Here is a 14,411-nt window from a genome sequence, read left to right as displayed (position 1 = left end):
TACAGCATCTAACAAAGGATTTAGTCAATCCAGATCTAGAACACCAGGGTCTTAAGAAATCATTTACCATTCTATACCACGAGTTTCTCTCCCTTCCCACAATAGGAAGGGTAATGATATTTTTGTAATTTAGCAGAAAGGTATCCTGGTTTAAAGTGCTGTAAAATACAGCTGACCCTTGAACAACATGGGGGCTGGGGGTGCTGACCCTCTGTGCAGTGGACCCAAGCTGTTCAAAAGTCAACTGTACCACCAACTTACGTCACAACAAAGCCTCACTTACCAAAAAGGTTATACTACATCTTAGACATGGTTGCACAACACTGTGAAGGCAATTAAAGCCACTAAAGTGTACACTTAAAAAGCGTGAAAGTGGCAAATTCCACGTATATACATTTTACAATTTTTTTTTAAATTTTTAAATGGGAAGGAACAAAAAATACATCCTAGAATACATTTTATTTTCATGAGGCGTGAGTATATGTTTTAAAAAATTAACTAGTACGTATTTTAAGTGAAATAAGTATGTTATAATGCTTGAGTTTTAAAGGACCAACTTTTTCACTACTAGCACTAATCAACATCAATCACATAATGCCCAAAAAAACACCTAAGAATCAAAAAATAAATTCCTACAGATACAGGTGGATTTAACTTTACACATGTTATACTTCTGAAAACTTAGTTACATGTGAGCTACACACAAATGAGTTTGACGGGAAAACTGATAACACTCAGCTTAAAAAGGTGATTTCTCTACAGTGAAGGACATTTTTTTTTGCAAAGAAAGCAAGTGCCCAATAAATCACCTAAAATTCTGGTTTCTATACATTGTTTTGGTAGTAAGCCTCGTCTAGAATTAAAAATGTCAAATGTAGAGATGACTCCAGGTGTCACTTGATCTAGTCCCTCATTTTATAGATGAAGACTCTAGGTCTGCAAAAGGCAAGAGACAAGCACCATCTCCAACACATCTCAAAACACATGGATGCAAGAGGTGCTGGTGACAGAGCTAGGACCTGAATTTTGGAACTTAAAAGTACAACAGTCTTCATTCACTTCATATTGTTCTCTATTTCTTTTCCTTCCAAACAATCATAATGGCTGGAGAATGCCAAATACATTTTAAAATTCATATGAAACCTTGGTTACTCGTGTTTTTAATCATCTTTATATCCCTTATCACATTTCCCAAGGTCTGTTCTGAGGCTCACTATTCCTACAAAATGCTCTACTACTCAAAAGTTCCATAAGAGTAAAGTAAATTTAGGAAACATTCTATAATAGCTGTATCCTAAAAAAATATCAACAAATATAAGCAAACTTAAGGCCCTGAAAGGTCTAATGGAAAATTGTTAAATCTCGTTAAAACTAGCTTTTCCTAAACTTCTGAGCACACAATCTTAAAAAATAAAAATAAAAAAGAACCAATATTCTTTGAAGCATATTTTGGGAGATGCTATCTGATAGCCTCATTCAAGACCTGGAGTATTCATGTATTTGTGGAATTGACTTCAACTCGGAACACATCAAGTGGGACTTCCCTGGTGGTCCAGTGGTAAAGAATCTGCCTTACAATGCAGGGGACGCGGGTTCAATCCCTGGTCAGGGAACTAAGATCCCACATGCCACGGGGCAACTAAGCCCACGTGCCACAGCTACTGAGCTCGTGCGCCTCAACTAGAAAGCCTGTGTGCTGCAAATTACTGAGCCCAAACGCCCTGGAGCCCGCGCACCACAACTAGAGAAGAGAAAACCTGCACGCCACAACTAGAAGGAAGCCCATGCACCACAAGAAGATCCCATATGCCGCAAGTAAGACCCGATACAGCCAAAAATAAATAATAAAATAAATAAATAAAATAACATCAGCTTCATTTAAAAAAAAAGAACACATCAAGTAAAATGTTGACAAAAAACACAGCTACATTCAATTCCCGGGGGTCGGGGGTGGGGGGTGAACTGCATTATAACATATAAAGATAACACACCCTTCATAGTAAAAGAGTAAATTGCAGAAAATTTTTTTTTGAATTTCTGAATTTTGTTTTATTTTTTATACAGCAGGTTCTTTTTAGTTATCTATTTTATACATTAGTGTGTATATGTCAATCCCAATCCATCCCACCGCCACCACCCGCCCCCGCCACTTTCCCCACTTGGTGTCCATACGTTGAAAATTATTTTTATTCAAAATTTGACACAGTTTAAGGTCATTTAAATATAAAAGGCAAAACACAGGCTCTGATATGGAACATGTTCATTACCTGGACTCAAAGAAGTTTCAAATAAGATTGTGTCATACTATAGGTAGACTAGACACATGCTACTCCTACTCCAAAGAACAAATACTCTTTAGGCTGACATTCTCCCTACAGTTTTGGGGAAGTCTTTCTGTTGAAGTGATTATATAAATTTGGTGGCAACCTGAAATGATTATATAGGTTTTCTGCTAAACTGAAGGTTGCAGGGTTTGGTGAGCCTACAGTAAACGATCAGGAGAGCATTTTGTTAACTCTTCTACCAAGCATGGAATTTTGGGAATGATATAAAATGTAATTACATACACATTATGTAATTTGAAATGTTCTATCTACTGGTACTAACTACAGTGGCAAACTACGGGATGTCAGTTACAAATGTTTTCAAACTTCTATCAGTTGTTCATTAGATGGCAGAAACAATTAAAATTCTAAAACCCTACATATCCTACTGAGTAGATTTATCTTAATAATATGCCTCTGTTGCCTGAGAAAGACATGCTCTAATGCTATATGGGAAAGTCCTTGTTCCAATGAGGAGGTGTTTACCTTTACTCAAGGGGCCATGTGATTGCTGGTAGCCTTTTAATTCTGCCTAAACACCTACAAGAAATTTAAGTAGTTGAGAAGGATTATGATAGTTTCTTTTCCTGGATGTGGTTTAATTTAAATCACCTTATGCTATATTCACATTTAAGATACCCAATGTAATCACAAACCTAGATTCTACCTTCTTACTTTCTCCATGGTATGAAAAAAAAAAAACCCACAGCACTCTCACTCTTAAACACACCTACCTACATACCTCTTCCAGAGCACCTATCGATGCTAATTAAACTTTGCCCAAAGATGTAGAAGCAGCAGGCTTTCTGAAGGAACTGAGAGTCACATGACAAATGAAGGAAACCAGTATCCTGAAGTATGCACTGCAGGCAGCATTATCACAGGTGCTTGTCCAATTCGGCCTTCCTCCACTCTGTCTCAGACTGAACCTGAGACCCAGAGCTGGCCATCCCAGATGGAACAGACTGAAATCGCTGACTACAAGGGGCCAAATGGGAAGAATTCAAGTTTCAAATAATATTTGGGTCTAATTTTTCTACCAATTTCAGGTTTTTTTTCAAATTCTATTATAAAATCTGGAAATCCTAGGCAACACTCAAATGTTTATTATAAATATAGCTGCTCTATTTGTTTATTCTTTAGAACTATACTGCCCATGTTAAGGACTTCCCAAGTAAATCACCAAATAACTCAAAGATTACTAAACTTCTGAGCTCAGCAAAGATATTTAAATATCAGAAAGAAAAATATGCAAATAAAATGCCCTGACCTTACAGAAATTAAAAATCACAGTTCACTGTCTTTCATTTATAGGTAAATTTCAGAACAGACCTTAAGGAGATCCCATAAGATGCTGTACAGGGAGATGATGGAGAATTTGGAAGCAATAGAAAAATGCATGAATTACTGTGACTAGGGCTAGTGTCATTTGTTAGAAATGGTAAGCACCAGTCTGTTATCATACTAAATAAATTTGAAATTTTTTTCCAGACAGTGCTACAAGAGTATGTGATTTCATTTACGATTACTCAGCAAGAAATCAATTACTCAGTTAAGAGTGTTGAGAACACGAAGGAGGATTTTCTGTCCTAAAAGCATTCATTAACACTCAGATTAATATAAAGAAATTCAACATCAGACCTTTGGAAACCTAAACAGAAATATTTGGTGAATTCAAGACTTGTAGGTATCTTCAACATGCGACTTGCTTTTATTGCAGGGAAATAAATGTTTATTTACCACTCCTTGAACATTCTCAAATAGTGAGAGTAGTTTCACATCTGTTGAACACGTAAAAATATGCAAGTTGCTTTACTGAATCCCAAGAATGACACCTTGTAGGAACTAACACTGTAAGGCATCACGTAGAAGTACACATCTTTACAATTAAGACAACTGCTTTGTCCTTTGCTTTGTGGTTTTCAGACTTATTTCTTTATTCACCCCCAATTTAATAGCTTTATTAATAATACTATAAGTAAGCTCTATGAACTATACAACTTTGGAAACCTGTCCTACTTCCTTGGGTCTAACTCATAATGCAAGAGCCAACTCATTTCACTTGCACAACACTATCTGAGAGAGATCAAGGCACTTTTTAAATTTGTCATTTCCCAACACCCCTGAAAAATGAAGAAAACAGTATTACCCCCATTTTAAAGATAAAAATGGAAGTGCAGGAAGCACAAAGAGGGCTTCCAGAAATGTCCTAGTTTCTTGACTTGGGTGCTGGTGTGTTCAGTTTGCAACAGCTCATCAAGCTACATACACTTATGATTTATATATTCCTACGTATGTTACGGTATACTTCAGTAAAAAGCTCAAAAAAGTAAAAAACTGGAGATTGAGATTCCAAAACATCCAGTGACTCACCTAAGGTCAGTCAGTGGTAGAGGCTGGCTCACACGCAAGCCATGTGACTCCTAGGCAGTCCTCAGTGCTCTACATCAAACTGCCCATGTTAATCATTTCCTTCCACTCAATCTCTTTATTTTTCCTTTGAACATTAACAAATAAAGTATTCTGCCTCATCATTGGAATATGCCTGGAACACCACGCTTAAAAAGAACTTTCTCTTTATGTCAACTTAATCTTACACACATGCAGTAATATATATATTCCTACAACACCCAAGCCTCATCCTGGCCAGGAGATCCAAATCCACTTGATTAATCAACAACCATGCTTTGGTAGTCTGACTGCAACCCTTATAAATAATTACTGCATTGTGTGCAATTATGTTTTTAACTATAATATATCTCATTATCTGAACTGTTTAAGTCAATCTTTATACTTTCCTTAAAACTGCTAACAACTAAAATGTGGGGGAGAAAAGAAAATCCTACTCTATTCCCCACATGTCTTAGATTCTCTAGAATGATAGGGAAAGGTCAGTAGAACAACTCTACAGAAACCAGATTTGGTTACGTAAGTATTTCACATCTATTTATCTTTCCCATCTCATCTCCTAACACCATCTAGACACACACTACCATCCACCTATACAAACCACAATTATCTTTAAAAGATTAGGTTCTCATCTGCCCCCAATGTCTTTGTACAACCTGTTTCCTCTGCTTAGAATACCCTTCCCCTTGTCTAACCCCGCTCTACCAATCCTTCAAGACTTACCTCAAGTATCTAAGAATTGTTTTTAACTCCCCTCAGATCAAGTTAAGCTCTCTCCCTCCCCTTACATCACAAGACTGTTGCATACTAGTAGAAAGAAGAATGACTAGAAAGTCACAAGACTTACTGACTTACCAAGTTAATTAACACTTCCATCAACTCACAGTTACCATTTTCTTTATATGGTGAGAGTATTTATGATCTACTCTCTTACCAAATTTCAAGTACACAATACAGTGTTATTAACTATAGTCACCATGATGTACATTAGATCTCCAGAACTTACTCATTCTGCACAACTGAAACTTTGTACCCTTTGAGCAACATCACTCCATTTCCCCCACCCTCCATCCCCTGACAACTACCATTATACTCTCTGCTTCTATGGGTTTGACTATTTTAGATTCCACATTTAAGTGAGATCATTCAGTATCTGTCCTTCTGTGTCTGGCTTACTTCACATAGCATAATGTCCTCCAGGTTCATCTATATTGTCACAAGTGGCAGAATGTCCTTTTTTCTTTAAAGGCTGAACAATATTACACTGTGTGTATGTATATGTGTGTACACACACACACCACATTTTCTTTATCCACTCATCCACTTAGATTGTTTCCATATCTTGACTATAGTGAATATTGTTGCAATGAACATGGGAGTACAGATATCTCTTCAAAATATTGATTTCATTTCCTTTGGATATATACCCAGAAGTGGAATTGCTGGATTATATGGGAGCTCCAGTTTTAATTTTTTGAGGAACCTGTATACTGTTTCCCAAAATGGCTGTACCAATTTACATTCCCCCCAAAAATATACCAGGATTCCCTTTTCTCCACATCCTTGCCAACACTTGGGGTATTCTTGATAAGAGCCATATTAACAGGTGTTAGGTGGTATCTCATTGTGGGTTTGATTTGCATTTCCCTGATGATTAGTTATGCTGAGTGATGCTATGAACTTCCCTCTTAGAGCCACTTTTGCTGCATCCCATAAGTTTTAGTATGCTGTGTTTCCATTTTCATTTGTCTCAAGATTTTTTTTTTTTTTTTTTTTTTTTGGTACGCGGGCCTCTCACCGCTGTGGCCTCTCCCGTTGCGGAGCACAGGCTCCGGACGCGCAGGCTCAGCGGCCATGGCTCACGGGCCTAGCCGCTCCGCGGCATGTGGGATCTTCCCGGACCAGGGCACGAACCCGTGTCCCCTGCATCGGCAGGCGGACTCTCAACCACTGCGCCACCAGGGAAGCCCCTCAAGACATTTTTTGATTTCCCTTTTGATTCCTTCTTTGACCCACTGATTGTTTAGGAGTGTGTAAACGTCCACATTTGGGAATTTTCCAAATTTCCTCGTTACTGATTTCTAGTTTTATACCATTGTGGTTGGAAAAGATAATGATTTCAAACTTCTTAAATTTGCTAAGACTTGTTTTGCAGCCTAGCATAAAATCTACCCTGGAGAATGTCCCATGTGTACTTGAGAAGAACATGTATTTTACTGCTGTTGGTTGGAATGTTCTGTATGTGTCTGTTAGGTCCATTTGGTCTACAGGGTTATTCAAGTCCTATATTATTGATCTTCTGTCTGAATTTTCTGTTATTGAAAGTGGGGTACTGAAGTATCCTGCCATTATTGTGTTGCTGTTTCTCCCTTCAGTTCTGTAAATGTTCGCTTTATATTTCTTTATACATTTAGGTGCTTTGATGTTGAGTGTATATATATTTATAATTATTATATCTTCCTGGTGGATTAAACCTTCCATCATTATATTGGGTTGGCCAAAAAGTTCATTTGGGTTTTTCCATAAGATGTTATGGAAAAATCCAAACAAACTTTTTGGCCAACCCAATACAATGTCTACCTTTGTCTTTTGTGATAATTTTTGACTTAAAGTCTATTTTGTTTGATACAAGTAGAGCCACCCCTAGCCTCTTTAGTTTATCATTTTGCATGGAATATATCTTCCCATTCCTTCACTTTCACCTTGTGTGTGTCCTTAAATCTAAAGTGAGTTTCTCATAGACAGCATACAGTTGGGGTTTTGCTTTTTAATTCATTACATTTAAATTATTATTGATAGGTAAAGACTTAAAATAGTAAGCCATTTTGTTCATTGTTTTCTGTGTTTGTAGTTTTTTTTCTTTTCTTCCTCTCTTGCTGTCTTCCTTTGTGATTTGATGATTTTTTTGTAGTGGTATTCTTTGATGCCTTTCTCTATATCTTCTGTGCACCTATTACAAGTTTGTTCTTTGTGACTACCATGAGGCTTACATAAGACATCTTAGTTATAACAGTCTACTTTAAGTTGATAACTCTGAACACATATAAAAACTCTATACTTTTACTCCCCTCTCACATTTTATGTTACTAGTGTCACAACTTACATCTTTTTATATTGTGTATCTATTAAATTATTATAGCTAGTTATTTTTAATACTTTTGTCTTTTAACTTTTATATTAGAGTTAAAAGTGGTTTGTGCACCACTGTTACAGTATTAGAGTATGAGAGTATATATTTACCTTTACCAGTAAGTTTTATACTTTCATGTTTTCCTGTTTCTAATTAGTATCTTTTCGTTTCAACTTGAAAAGTTCCTCTCACATTTCTTGTAAGACAGGTGATGAACTTGCTCAGCTTTTGTTTGTCTGGGAAAGCCTATCCCTCCTTCATTTCTGAAGGACAGCTTTGCTAGATATGGTGTTCTTGGTTGGCAGTTTTCTTCCTTTCAGCACTTGGAATATATCATTCCACTTTCTCCTGGCCTATACGGTTTCTGGTGAGAAAGCTGATAGCCTAAGGGAGTGGGGGGGGGCGCGGGGAGAAATAGTGGTGGAGGAGGGGGAGGTGCCAGTGGCAGCACAAGTGGCTTTTCTCCTGCTGCTTTCAAAATCCTGTCTTTGACTTTTGACAATTTGATTATAACACGCCTTGGTGAAGGCCTCTTGATGTTTGGCCTACTAGAAGTACTTGGAATATTATGGATCATTTCTTTCCTATGATTTGGGAAGTTTTCTATCATTCTTTCTTTAAGTAAGTTTCCCGCCCCTTTCTCATTTTCTGCTCTTTCTGGGACTCCCACCCAAAAGGTTCTAACATTGGAGAACTTATAAACAACTAGTTATATGTTCACTTTCTACTTAACCATGATACACCTCTCTCCCGCTATGAACAGGAACCAAGACCCTAGGTAAATCGCATCATCTGGTGGCTGAAATAAGAAAATGGCTGGCATAACATCTGTTTTGCTTTAATAAGATTAAAGAGAACACACTGACCATTTACCCATCACTGATTAACTCCCTTCTTGGCAATTATGTCCATTTATTTCTTCTCTCATTTTTTCCTTGTCTTTTTCCAAATGTTCCTGTCCTTAGGAAAAAGCACTCCCCAGATCTAATTTCTCCCAATTTGTGTGTCTAAAAAGTGAATGCACCTCAAGCTGCCATCAATGCTTGGAATATACCTATATCAAGGAAAAGGAAAGACTTTACAGAAAATTAGTCATAAGAACTAATGTCATCAGTCTCTAACCAACTCAAAGTTAGTGACTCTTAAAGCTGGTTACTCGTTAGGTGGTGGTGAAATATTTGATAACACCATGTGCCAAATGAGGCTATAGTTCATGGAAATACAGGAAAACTTCAGGATATGGGTGTATGATGGCTTTTTCTTACAGCTTTTGAGCCCCGTTCTACAAGAGACCCAATCAAACTAGAGCTAGCCATTCTCTGCCTGCAGCCTTCAATCTAGATTGACTGAGAGTCACATAATTTGAAGCTCCGCAGGGCTGTAAACATCAACAGCCTCCACACCTCAAACTGAGGTGACTGGGGGCTTCCCTGGTGGCGAAGTGGGTGGGAATCCGCCTGCCAATGCAGGGGACACGGGTTCAAGCCCTGCTCCGGGAAGATCCCACATGCCATGGAGCAACTAAGCCCGTGCACCACAACTACTAAGCCTGCGCTCTAGAGCCCGTGAGTCACGTCTACTGAGGCTGCAAGCCACATCTACTGAGCCCGCGTGCCACAACTACTGAAGCCCGCACACCTAGAGCCTGTGCTCTGCAACGAGAAGCCACCTCAATGAGAAGCCCACGCACCCCGTAACAAAGAGTAGCCCCTGCTCACCACAACTAGAGAAAGCCTGCATGCAGCAAGGAAGACACAATGCAGCCAAAAATAAATAAATTTATTTAAAAAAACTGAAGTGATTATAAGCAGTAACTCAGAGAACTAGCTGTCTTAGCAGGAGATAAGACCACAGCCCCAAGCTGTTTTAAGAGTTCTCTTCAGGACAAGGAAGAAAACCAGCCAGGAAAAATCAGATTAAGAATGCTGCCTACCTCAAGGCAGCTGGCTATTAATTTAAAAGCTAAAGGAGGGGCTTCCCTGGTGGCACAGTGGTTGAGAGTCCGCCTGCCGATGCAGGGGACACGGGTTCGTGCCCCGGTCCAGGAAGATCCCACATGCCGTGGAGCGGCTAGGCCCGTGAGCCATGGCCGCTGAGCCTGTGCGTCACAACGGGAGAGGCCACAGCAGTGAGAGGCCCGCGTACCGGAAAAAAAAAAAAAAAAAAAGCTAAAGGAAAAGGGCTGAGCACAGAGGCCAGTAAGCAGAAGAATTTTCAAGCTTAGAAACTATGTCTAGATGTAGCTTCCCCCACCATGAAGCTTACTAAAAGCAAAAATAGCAAAACTCTTTTAAGTTTTCGAGGGAATAATATTATCATAGAAACCCCAAGACTGCTCTGCAGCAGCCAGCAAGTATTAAATCTCTAAAGTAATTTGTGGCCCCCAACTCTCACCCACAGAACATTAGCTGTGAAAGCTGTGCATTCCCCAAGAAAAGTACATTCCCCAGTGGGTACTTCAGATGGGGCCATGAAGAATGCACAATAAAGAATCTCTAGAGATCAGTCAGGGGCCTGTTCTGGGGCAACAGAAATCCCCGTGTATTATTCAGACTATTTCAATTGCTGCTTTGATTCTGCTGTCAATTTAGATAACCACACCTACCTTGCCTTTGGTGACTTGAGTGCCACTTCGCCTCTGCCACCCAAGGATCCTAATTACCTCCACTGTATTTAGGTTTGCTAATTCAGTGGCAGCAGTTCTCACTGCAATTTCTAACCTATAGAGAAGAGCAATCACAGAACTCTTCAAGGATCTTAGGACTCCCCTCACAAATTTATTTCCCAGGCAAAGGAAATCCCCCTAGCAAGCAGAACCAGGGGCTGCCAGATAGGCCATCAAAGGAACTTCACTGCCAGGGCAGGGAGTTTTTGTTCTTCCTTCCCAGTAGTATTTGATCACTGCTATCTTTTCCATTCTTCCCCTTTCTGAGAGAACTTTTACTAGAGTTATCCTATTCTTTTTCTACCTATATAACAATGAAGGAAGGAGGCAGTTTGTGGGACACCAGACCACAGGAAGCCGTACCTAGACCTATTGGGGAGGACTGCACATCACCAAGAAACTGAGGACTTAGAAACTGGATACAATAACTAGATAAGACTTTGGAGGTATTTCCATTGAGGAGGAGCTGAGCATGCTCTTTGTATGGAAAGAAGATTGAATGAGGATTGAATAGCTAAAGGAGTATACTGCAGCAAAGATTGTTCATCATCTATCTAATATCCATTCTCCCTTCTTTCTTGCTATCAGAAGCTCAAAGTTACTGGGCTCCAATGTGCTCAAGTAAAAATACATGTCCCAGCTTTGTGGTGGATGAGGTGGCCATGTAATATAGTTTGGCCAATGATATGAAAGCAGACTTCACTGGATATGGTTTACAAGAAAGTTCTTTAAAGAGGTCTTACCTGGCAGTCACCATTTTATTCCTCCCCATCTTCCACCCTGCCTAGAACACAGATGGGATGACTCAGGAAGCTACCTTGTCACCATAAGCATACAATAAGGGTGCCTGGGAAGAAGGGTAGAAGGTGCCTAAGTCCCTAATGGTATCTTGGACACACCCTACCAGCCCTGGAATGCTAAACTTTCACTCATTTAGTGAGTGAAAAATAAACTCAGGTTTGTTTAGGCCACTATTTGGGGGGTTTTCTGTTCTACATAGTGAAATTCAACTCCTTAACGGATACACACAGAATCCTATAAATCACTGAGGAATTAACCAAATTTATTCTAAATTTATGTCAAAACAGAATCTGTAAAAAACTGTATCAAGGGCTTCCCTGGCAGCGCAGTGGTTGAGAGTCCACCTGCCGATGCAGGGGACACGGGTTCGTGCCCCGGTCCGGGAAGATACCACATGCCGCAGAGCGGCTGGGCCCGTGAGCCATGGCCGCTGAGCCTGTGCTCCGCAACGGGAGAGGCCACAACAGCGAGAGGCCCGCGTACCGAAAAAAAAAAAAACAAAAAAAAAAAACAAAAAAAAAACAAAAACTTTATCAAGTACCTTAGGTTTACTTAGCCTGACGGCCGCATATTTGCCATCCATAAGTTATTCCCATGTCCATTTCAAGCACAGTTAATCAATCAGGGCCACTTTATCCCAATAAGTTGGAAGTACCTCTACAAAACTGTTTCAACTCCAAGTCTCAAGAGCTGCAACTGATCCATCAGCCTGGCACACAATATAGAACCTATTTTCCATTTGTAGCAACTTCAGTTTCTCCCAGTTCTAGAATTCTAAGACAAAATCACAGATGTTACAATGGAGAAAATGTATCAAGATTTATATACCTATCAAGTAACTCAGATCAAATCATATAATCTAATTCTACAACTCTGGACCAGTCACATTTTCTCAAAAAAAAAAAAAAACCCCAAAAACCTTATTCCTTCACTTGTGAGATGGAAGAAATAGGAAAACCTACTTAAACCTCATAGGGTTGATATGAAAATCATATACAAAATGAGTATGAAAAAATTTTGAACTTTAAATTACTATAAACATATAAATTAGTAATAAATCTATAATATGCAATTTATTCTTAACTAGCATAATTTGCTACCTATTAAAAATACTCAACATCTAAAATTAAATTCACTTCAAGAACATGGTTATATTGTCTCGTGTAGCAGTACAGAGAACTCAACTAAGAGTTCATTCTTCTGATTTTACACCAAAGAAATAATGGACTTGGGTGGGGGAAGCACATACGATTCAGAGTACATTCCAATCGTTTTCACAGCTTTAATTCCACCAGGCAGAAATAACACTAGCATCCACAGAAGAATTCAGTTTTACCCTACTGGATAACCTTCTTAGAAGAAAAAAGAAAAACTAGTTTCATTATGGGAGAGGGGAAGTTTATCACACATATATGTATTGTTTTTTTAACTCAAAGGAGAGAAATGTCTTCAGCTCTATAGACTAAAATTTATAATAAGGTAAAAATAACTAGGCAAGTTTAATTAAATCAGCAAATATTTGATTGCCTACCAAATACAATGACTTGTCGCTATTACCACAGTGAATAACCTACGACCCCAACCTCAATAAGAGCAGTGAAGTATCCCCTGAGATCCAAGTCTTAGTACCCAGGATAAATGTAATTGAAGTTTCAATGTTTAGAGAAGCTTTACTAATATAAAAAATGTACTCATTAACATCCCACTATCAGTGATCTTTAAAACAGGTGCTACATATTCCCAGGTGAAATTCATTACAGTTTTCCAAAGTCTATTTCCTTTGAAGTTTTGAAACCACTTAAAACCACATGGAAAGTCTAGAAATGTAACTTATAGAAGCTTGGAAACTGAGCAGACTTTATAAAGGAAACAGTAACAATGTGGAACAAGTTACAAAGACATCTTTAAGGTCAAGTTTATTCAGGTCACCTTTGGAATACCTTACACACTGAATGTATAAATATAACACAGATCTTAACTACAGAAAATAAAGGGTATATACGTGGATAGCACAAGTGATTGTTCCACAAGTGCTATAAATTAATGTGTCTGAATGCTAAAGGACCTTAGTTTTAAAATGAACAAAAAAAATATATGCAAGCAGAGTTAGAAAATTTCAAGTTATAAATCAAAACCTTCTGGCTAGATGAGAAGATAAAAGCTTCTTTCAAAAACACAGCTACCTGCCAAAGATAAAAGCACTAGATATATCCTGTTGTCTAATCCATCCTCCTACTTGGCTAATGTGGATAGAAAAGCATCAGTAACTTTCTAAAAGCCACTCTACACAAGGGGTAAGCCATAGCATACCTTTGACACTGGGCATATACACCCTCAACCAGGAGACGTATGCTAGAAGCTGTGATATTAACAGCTTTCTCCCTTGCTATTACTGTACACAATGGGCACCATCTGAGATGATTTAGAGAATCATACAAGCAAAAACAGAATATGTAAAATACACTGAATATTCTGTTGTACAAAGTTATCTGTGTACCGCTACCTAATACACTCTACTAGATTATTCCAAAGTGGAAGTATAATTTTCTGAGGAAAATGTTGAAGAAATAAAAGTTGTAGCACAACATAAAAATGAAATTTTGCATGATCTTCAAGATCAGCTACATGGAAATCAGAATGCTATAGACTGAATGTTTGCATTCCCCTAAAATTCATATGTTGAAACCTAATCCCCTATGTGATGATACTTGGAGGTAGAGCTTTTGGGAGATGATTAGGTCATGAGGGTAGAACCCTCATGAATGGAATTAGTGCCCTTATAAAGGAAACCCCAGAGAGCTCTCTCTCCCCTTCTGTCTTGTGAGTACATAGCGAGAAGATGGCCACAGGAAGCAGGCCCTCGCCAGACACGGAATCTGCCAGCACCTTGATCTTGGATTTCCCAGCCTCCAGAACTATGAGAAATAAATGTTTGTTGCTTAAACCACCTAGTTTATGGTATTTTTGTTATAGCAGCCTGAACGGACTATGGCAGAGGGCAAATTTTTCATCATAAGTATATACCAATAAATACCATAAATCCCACCCTCAACCCGGCCCCAACTTCTGCCCAGGAGGCCTT

At 38.7% G+C, this 14,411-nt stretch overlaps 1 protein-coding gene across 15 annotated transcripts in view; it reads right to left on the bottom strand.

Annotated features, from left to right (window-relative positions):
* The window catches only part of CASK (calcium/calmodulin dependent serine protein kinase), a 389,881-nt gene that overhangs the window by 350,083 nt on the left and 25,387 nt on the right, over window positions 1-14,411 (bottom strand). The window contains exon 1 of one of the 15 annotated variants that reach the window (XM_073799311.1): window positions 11,985-12,003. The exons of the other annotated variants lie outside the window; for them this stretch is intronic. The gene's annotated coding sequence lies outside the window, so the exon portion shown is untranslated. Of the gene's footprint in view, window positions 1-11,984; window positions 12,004-14,411 lie in introns of those variants that run through there. 15 annotated transcript variants of the gene reach the window in all.

This window comes from Tursiops truncatus, chromosome X (genome assembly GCF_011762595.2).
Source record: "Tursiops truncatus isolate mTurTru1 chromosome X, mTurTru1.mat.Y, whole genome shotgun sequence".
NCBI classification, from domain to species: domain Eukaryota; kingdom Metazoa; phylum Chordata; class Mammalia; order Artiodactyla; family Delphinidae; genus Tursiops; species Tursiops truncatus.
This window is presented reverse-complemented; position numbering and strand designations above follow the sequence as displayed.